The sequence below is a fragment of the Pan paniscus genome, chromosome 17, assembly GCF_029289425.2.
Source record: "Pan paniscus chromosome 17, NHGRI_mPanPan1-v2.0_pri, whole genome shotgun sequence".
In the NCBI taxonomy this organism is placed as follows: Eukaryota; Metazoa; Chordata; class Mammalia; order Primates; family Hominidae; genus Pan; species Pan paniscus.
The window spans coordinates 75,332,042-75,340,258 of record NC_073266.2 but is presented as its reverse complement, the minus strand read 5'-3'; the positions used below and the strand labels follow the sequence as shown (position 1 = coordinate 75,340,258).

The window sequence follows — 8,217 nt, the reverse complement described above, 5'->3', positions numbered from 1 at the left end:
GACCACATTATTTAAAATTGTGACTCATCCTCCCACTCCTAATCTCTTAATCCTGCTCAATTATTATTAGTAGTAGTAGTATTATTCACTCTGTCGCCCAGGCTGGAGTGCAGTGGGGCAATCTCAGCTCACTGCAACCTCTGCCTTCAGGGTTCAAGCAATTATCTGCCTCAGCCTCCTCAGTAGCTGGGATTACAGACGCCCACCATCACGCCTGGCTAATTTTTTGTATTTTTAGTAGAGACAGGGTTTCACCATCTTGGCCATGCTGATCTTGAACTCCTGACCTCATGATCCACCTGCCTTGATCTCCCAAAGTGCTGGGATTACAGGTGTGAGCCATCGTGCCTGGTCTATTATTTTTTAATGTATAAATCTTAAGCATACAGGTCAATGAATTCTTGCATATGCGTCTACTCGTATAATTATCATTCAGATCAAGAAATATAACTTTTACAGCACTCCAAAAGGCAGCTCCTTCAGGGGCCTTCTCCCAGTCCAGCCTATTCTATTTTTTCAAAGCATTTGCCACCTTTTAAGATACTTGCCGAGTGCAGTGGCTCACACCTATAATCCCAGCACTTTGGGAGGCTGAGGTGGGTGGATCATGAGGTCACGAGTTCACGACCAGCCTGATCAACATGGTGAAACCCGTCTCTACTAAAAATACAAAAATTAGCCTGGCCTGGTGGCTGTGCCTGTAACCCCAGCTACTCGGGAGGCTGCGGCAGAAGAATTGCTGGAACCCAGGAGGCGGAGGTTGCAGTGAGCCGAGATCACACCACTGCACTCCAGCCTGTGCAACAGAGCGAGCCTCTGTCTAAAAAAAAAACAAAAGATATTTGATTGGCTCATAGATATACCCAAGCAACTAGAAAACTGCCTGACACACAGTAGGCACTCACACTCAAATCTCTGTTGAATGAAAGAATATTATTTTATTTTGAGACAGAGCCTCGCTCTGTTGCCCAGGCTGAAGCGCAGTGGCACAGTCTCGGCTCACTGCCTGCCACCTCAGTCTCCCAGGTTCAATCGATTCTCCTGCTTCAGCCTCTTGAGTAGCTGGGACCACAGGCGCCCGCCACCATGCTTGGCTAATTTTTGTATTTTTAGTACAGGTGGTGGCTCATGACTGTAATCCCAGCACCTTGGGGGGCTGAGGCAGGTGGACCGCTTGAACTGGGGAGTTCGAGACAAGCCTGGGCAACATAGTGAAACCCAACCCTGTCTCTATAAATAAATAAACAAGTAAATAAATGCAGACATCAGAATGGTATTGATCAGATCTAGGTACAGGTGTAGATTGGATGCGTCCTTGTTTCGTCTATTCTATGTAACATTTTCTTGGACAGGTTGAGCACTTGGTAGTGGATCTGCAAGGAGGGGGTGCCCCCTTTAGTCTGGAATCCCCCCTTGATTCCTAGGTTTGCTGGCATTTATCCAGATAGGGGCAGAGTCTTCCTAAACGGCTTCCCTCCTTTGGAGTCTGCTGTTTCTTGCATGCCATAACCCAGTCTTGAGAACCTGGCTCACCTTCCATTGCTCCCCTCTCCCAGTCAGTTGCAGGTTGTGGCCACTTCGTGTCCTATCTCTCTTCTGTGGTGTCCCTTGAATTTCCCCCTTTTTACTTCCCCTGGCAACTCCTCCGTATGTCGCTGTCCCAGCCTCTCAAGTGATTCTCCCATCTTCAGTTTTATCCTCTCTAGACTATCTCCCTATTATTTTCCCTAAAACACAACCTTGATCATGCTCATGCTCGGTCCTAAATTGTCAACGGTTTGCAGGTGCTACCAAAAACAAGTCTAAATGTCTTAGATCAACCAGTGTCACCAACAGGCCCTATGTTCTCTTGCATCGGTACCCTATGTTCTCTTGCATCGTTAGCTTCAGAATGTAAGTGCTGGAAGAGACCATCTGGTCCAATCTCATTTTACAAATGAGGAAACTGAGGCCTGAACAGATTGAGTGACTGACCAGCACCTAGTCAGAGATCAAGTTTGACTCATGAAAAAGAAGCCTAGAGCAGCCTCGGGGTTGGTATCAGACAAGATTCTACCAGTTGGCCACCCGTTGAATACCCTCTCTACACAACTCTGATCCCTAAAGCTGTGGATCTTTGAGTCCCATCAAGCACGGCCTCCTGTAGGAAGCCTCTGTGATGACCCAGTTGGGAGTCTGGACTCTTGGGCATAGATGTGAGCCTCTAGGTGACTGGGAATCGTGTGGGAGTCCTGGCTCCCCTACTGCATTTTAAGCAAACTCTGATCTTTGATTTTCCTCCATTCTTATCCCAACGACTCGGTCCATAGTCGGGGAGCGGCAAAAGTCTACTCAAGAAGGAGGGTAATGTCTATACTGCCAGGGAGGCACGATTCACCCGCTTAGACACCAGCCAGCAACGAGGCGCTGAGTCCAAAATTTCCACCTACACCGCGTGGTTCACGGGCCGCATCTTAACTCCTTTTGACTCCAAACCCAAAAAAAACTCGAGAGCGTTTGGACTCGGCAGAAAGCCTGCTGGCTGCAATCACAGGATACGTTTCTGGAAGTCTTGAGGCGCAGCTTCTTTCTTCACCCTCCACGCGGCGAACCTTGACGCGCATTCGGTGACCGGTCTCCAAACGTGACTTGGCATTAAGAGGACACAGCTCCCCTTACCGAGGGAGCTCAGGTCCCGGGCGCGCCGCGGCCCCGCCAGCTTTCCAGGCTGGCTCAGTCCTCGACCCGGGGTGACGGCCAAGCCAGCCAAGGGCGGCGGGAAAGTGACGCTGGGCTGGGGAGGTGGGGTGGCGAGTGCGGCCCCCGGGGAGCTAAGAGCAGCCGCAGCAGCTGGGTCTCAGGCTGGGCGAGGCAAGGGCTCGCAGGCTGGGCTCGGAAGACTGAAAGGGGTGCCCACCTGACTCCAGGACGCACGGAGGGCGTGGGACAGGAGCTGGACCTGGGCCGCCTCAGGCCGCCCCGGGGCTTGCAGTCCAGCCCCTCTCCGCCCTAGGGAGGGAAAAAGGGAGGGGAGAAGGCCGAGCCCGCCTCCAGCCCCAGCCCCAGCGAGGCTCGGCGGCCGCGGCTGCTGGAGGGAAACCAGAGGCACCTCCCCGAGCGGAGAAACCAGTTTGGCCGGTCCGGTGGAGCCGAGGGAAAAGGGCGGCTGCAGAGGAAGGGTGCACGGACGCGGGGCGGGGAAAGGCGGGGGAGCCACTAGCGAGCCGCGAGAGCCGGAGGTGCCGCCGCCAACTAGACACGCTTCCCCGGGCCCCCGGCCAGCCCCCGTGCGCCATGCAGCGCTAGCGCGGCGGCCAGGGCTGGGGCCGGGCGGGCGGTGGCAGCGGCCAGGTGCGCAGCGAGCGCTCCGAGCGGCGCGCACCAGGCGGATGCCCCAGCCGGGGCCCAGCGAACGCCAGGTAAGCAGGGGTGCGGCGCCGGGGGCCCCCAGACCTTCCCAAGCCCGCTGGCCCGGCGGTGTCCTGCAGGTTCCCTGGCCGCTCCCGCCGCACTTTGGAGATCCGGGATGCGGCGGCAGCAGCTGTCAGCGCCCTCGGACTCCCGAGCCCGCACAGGTGGGATTTGGGTGGAGGTGCTGGGAGCCCCCGAGGCCTCGGGGACGGCGAGACACGGCCGGCTGGGCAGGCAGCGCTGCGGAGAGTTCCGTGGGGTTTTCACCTGCCTAGAGGAGGGAACTCTCGGGGTGTTTGGGTTCTTCGATCGGTAGCGACACACATGTCCGGGGGTTAAGCCAGGTAGGGCTTGCGGCTCCTTGGGGTATGCCGCTGGCTCCTGTGCGGTGGCTACCGCCCCTCTGGAAGACCCCGGTGACCGGGTCCTGCTGGGGCGCTCTTTGGGAGCAGATGCCAAAGTGTCCGAAAAGGACTTGCGGGCCAAACGTATCTGACCGCGGCCCACCTGCCGGGAGGGATGGAGGGGGTGAGATCGCTCTCCTCCCCAGCTCCTGTGGCAGGGCCAGGTACTCCCAGACATCTTCCGTGCGCTTTATTGTGGGATGGGGAGGGGAGGTGATGGGGAAGACAGACACCAGTTTTTCCGGTGACTGTCGGGTCGCGTCCGCCAGCCCCGCTGAGATGGCTGCAGGCATCTTCTTCCCTCAGCAGTTTGGTGCCCTGCGCTGTCACCTCGCTGTGTGCACGCGGAGGGGCAACTTGTTGGGGGGCGCGGGGAGATGTTGCAGAGAATGGCCCAGTGCTTTAACACCCCTCGCCCCCACTTCTCCAACTCCCTCCTTCTCCCCAAAGTGAAAGAAAAGTTCTGAAGTGTCCGCCCAACTTTTCCGACGGAGGCGTGTGCCTGTGGTCCCTGCCGGGGGTTGGTGGCGGGTGGGGAGGGGGGGGGCGGTTCTCAGAGCGCAGATCCGTGACAGTTGTACGGGGGAGACTGGATTGCAGTAAGGATGCAAAATGGGGAAGAGGGATTGACACGCAAAAGTAAGGAGGACTTGGGCCGCGTTTCTGCCCGGTGAGTACCCGCTCAACCCTACCCGACCCCCTTGGCCTGCACGCGCTGCCCTTGGGGGCTGCAAGCTCTTCCTGGGTAGCTCCAGACGCCGCCGAGTTCCTCTCCCGGAAACTGGCCTCCCTGTTGGCGTGAGAAAATATTCGCTCCCATCTTCCTGGTTGCATTGCCTTCAAAATTTTGCCACTACCCATGGGAAACTAAAAAAAGAAAAAACGAGTGGGATGTTTGGAGATCACCCGGCACACGGTAGGTTATCGATGAAGGTTAACTGCTTTCAGGAACAAAAGCTAAAAAAAACCACGCGTGATAAAGCCTCCAGGGATAGTGAATACGAGCCCGTATATATGGGGCACACAACAGCAAATGTGAAGTAGAAGCGCTAATTTTCGTCTGCTAAGGAATACTTTTGTGTTAGACCTAAGATGCCGTTCATTAATTCTGGGCCTGTTGTTGAAGGCTTTATTAAACCCTATTATAAATGCGCAGACTGTGCACAAGATAATTAATGCTTATTAGCTGATTACTTTCTGGGGGAGAAGTCACGCCTGCCTGCAGTTAACTCCTCTGAATTCTCTTAATGATTTTCATTATGTAGTGGAGCTTTCCTTGCTATAATTTTGGGAAAGAACATTAACCACTTTGCTCATTCGTCATTTTCCAGTGGCTGTATTTTAGTAACTTTTAGTGATTCTTTGCGTGGGTTATTAAGGGCCGAGCAAGACTCTTTTGGTTATTACTGTCCAACACAGATGCCACCTGTGTGAGGTCAGCTCTGGCTGCTTTCAAGTTTTCCTTAAGGATTTTAAGGAACACACACACCTGTGTGCACATGTTATTACATCCTAGTGATAGAACTGGGAGAGGTTTTGTTTTGTTTTTTGTTCAATAGAAGTTTAAAAATAATAATGTGGTACAGCAAATGGCTTACCAAAAAGAAGTCTTCGGTGGTAAGGCAAGTTCAGGACTGATTTTATGTTTAATCTGATTTTCAGTCTAGGGGATCTTAGTGCTAATGGAGTCACTACCAGATCTGGCTGTAGAATGTTCTTTTCCTTTCCTTCCGTCCATTCCTCTTTCCTCTTTCTTTTCCTTCCTTTTGAAGCAAGGAGTAGTGGAAAATATAAGAATGCCCACAGATTTCAGTTCTTTTACTTGTTAATTGTATAACCTTAAATGAATTCTTGTTTTCTGAACCTCTGTTTGCTGCTCTGTTGAGGGGAGAAGATATTATCAATCTCTTTGGATTGTTGAAAGAATTAAATCAGAGAACATATGAATGTTCTTTATATATAGTCAGTGTTTGAATGTTGGTTTCTTACTTTCTTTATTAGACTGATATCTAAAAATACTATTATTGCAGGTGTCTGGTATATTTTTAAGATTTTATTGCCTTATGAATTAAAATTCCATTTTAGTTTTTTATAAGCAACATTCACAGAATGCAGGTCATTCTAACAACTCCAGAGAGATTTTTCCTAGTTACCTTTGCTCTTTAGTGTCGGTTACTGAAAAAGAAACCGATGCACTCATGAATGCAGAGGAACTTGCTTTTTAGGTACCAGAACAAGTTGTTTTTTAAAATCTTTTATAAATAAAATACATAGAGACAGGGCCTTGTTATGTTGCCCAGGCTGATCTAAAACTCCTGGCCTCAAGCAATCCTCCTGCCTTGGCCTCCCAAAGTGCTGGGATTACAGGTGTGAGCCACTGTGCCTGGCCCCAGAACAATTTATGTCCCAAATCTCTCTAAAAAGAGATGCCTTTTAAATTGCTTAAGCACTTAATTTTAGAGTTTATTTGTACACTTGGTTCTAGTTTAGTCTCCTGGAAAGTTTTTCTTAGTGGTGTCTTTAGGTATCTTGTGAGTTTTCAGGTCTGTTGACATTCAGTTAGATTAATTGTATTCATGCCTGTAGGTTTTTTGTTTCTTATTAAGTAAAAATTAATTTGCTGCCAGAAGAGTGTTAATACCATAAAAAGAAGACAGGTTATCTTTTTCATTTTGTTAACCAAGTTACTCCTGAATCCCCATTCCCGTGCCCAGCTAAAAGTAATACCTAATCTAAGATCTTTTGAGGTCCTCTATCACTGAAGACCTGGTATCGTGGAGGAAGATTCTGAAAGCATATATATGTGCATGTATGTATATAGATATGAGCATGTATATATACGTGTGTATATGTATATATTAGTCTTGTTTCTCATTTTCTTTTTTTTTTTTTTTTTGAGACAGAGTCTTGCTCTGTCGCCCAGACTGGAGTGCAGTGGTGTAATCTCACTGCAACCTCCTCTTCGCTGGTTCAAGCAATTCTCGTGTCTCAGCCTCCCGAGTAACTGAGATCACAGGCGTGTGCCACCATGCTCAGCTAATTTTTGTATTTTTAGTAGAGACGGGTTTCACCATGTTGGCCAGGCTAGTCTCAAACTCCTGGCCTCAAGCAATCCACCAAAGTGGCCTCCCAAAGTGCTGGGATTATAGGCATGAGCCACCGCACCCGGCCTCATTTTCTTAAAAAACAGATAACTTTTTATCATCTGAATCTTTAAGGCCATATTAGTACTTTCCTTGGTACTTATAAATGCACTGCACTTTTAAATAAATTGTTGCCCAACCCTTCCACAATGAGAAATATGTTTCATAACTGGTCCCTGCAAGCAGTCCAGAGGCAGCAGTGAAACAGAGGTTGCCAGCCTTGGAGTCTTTTGACCTGGGTTGGAACGCAGGCCTCATAGCTTCCTAGGTGCATAACCTAGGGCAAGTTACCTTGCCTCTCTAGGCTTCAGTTTCCTCATCTGTAAATGGGATAATAATAGTATGGCCTCACAAGGCTGTGTGATGAGTTCCAAATGAGATAGCTTAGGTAGAGGACTTAGCACACAGCTCAGTAAAAGGTAGTCGTTAATACATTGTTGTGTTGTTGCTATGACTTTGTAAATATCACTCACCCAGCCATTGCCTTTCTCCTGGGCTATGTGGGAAACAGGAATCATTCTACAAGTTAGTATTTATTTAGCAAACATCAGTGCCCATTTGCACCAGGCACTGGAAAGATAGAGTTCCCCAGAGCAGGGGCAAGGTTCTAAATCCCCAATCTACACTGTTGTTCTTAAGCCCTGGTGGCTCAGAGGACCAGAGTGCTCATTTGCCTCTTAACCTTGCAGGAGAACTTGTGAGGGGGCCTGGTTGCTGTCTCACCTGGGTGCTACCTCTTCCTGCACAGTAGAAACCCGTGGAATGCTCCTGAGCCCCCTTTACCCGTCACATCAGTTGGTCTCTTCTCTCCCTCATCCTCCACGCTCCTGTTTTTCTATTTTTAACTTTATTTATTTATTTATTTTAGACAGGGTCTTGCTCTGTCACCCAGGCTGGAGGGGAGAGGCATGAACATGGCTCACTGCAACCTTGACCTCTTGGGCTCAGGTGATTCTCCCACCTCAGCCTCTCAAGTGGCTGGGACCGCAGGTGTGCCATAGTACCCAGCTATTTTTTTTCTTTTTTCTTTTTTCTTTTTTTTTTTTTTGTAGAGACAGGGTCTCACCATGTTGCCCAGGCTTCTCCTGAACGCTTAGGCTCAAGCAGTTCTCCTGCCTGGGCCTCCCAATATGCTGGGATTATAGGTGTGAACCACCATGTCTGACCCATACTCCTGGTTTTTTTGTTTGTTTGTTTTGTTTTTTAATTACTACCTGTTTAAAACTCAACAGTTTCTGAACCCTGTGGCTTCTTGAAAGGCTCATTGCTCCCTGTGTGGT

At 49.8% G+C, this 8,217-nt stretch overlaps 1 protein-coding gene across 2 annotated transcripts in view; it reads left to right on the top strand.

The window, feature by feature from the left end:
* The first annotated feature begins 3,069 nt into the window (after nt 1–3,069).
* ATP8B1 (ATPase phospholipid transporting 8B1) overlaps nt 3,070–8,217 on the top strand; it is a 153,957-nt gene continuing 148,809 nt past the window's right edge. The window contains exon 1 of one of the 2 annotated variants that reach the window (XM_003827250.6): nt 3,070–3,398. The gene's annotated coding sequence lies outside the window, so the exon portion shown is untranslated. The remainder of the gene's footprint in view (nt 3,399–8,217) is intronic. The other variant, XM_034943810.4, reaches the window with a different exon arrangement.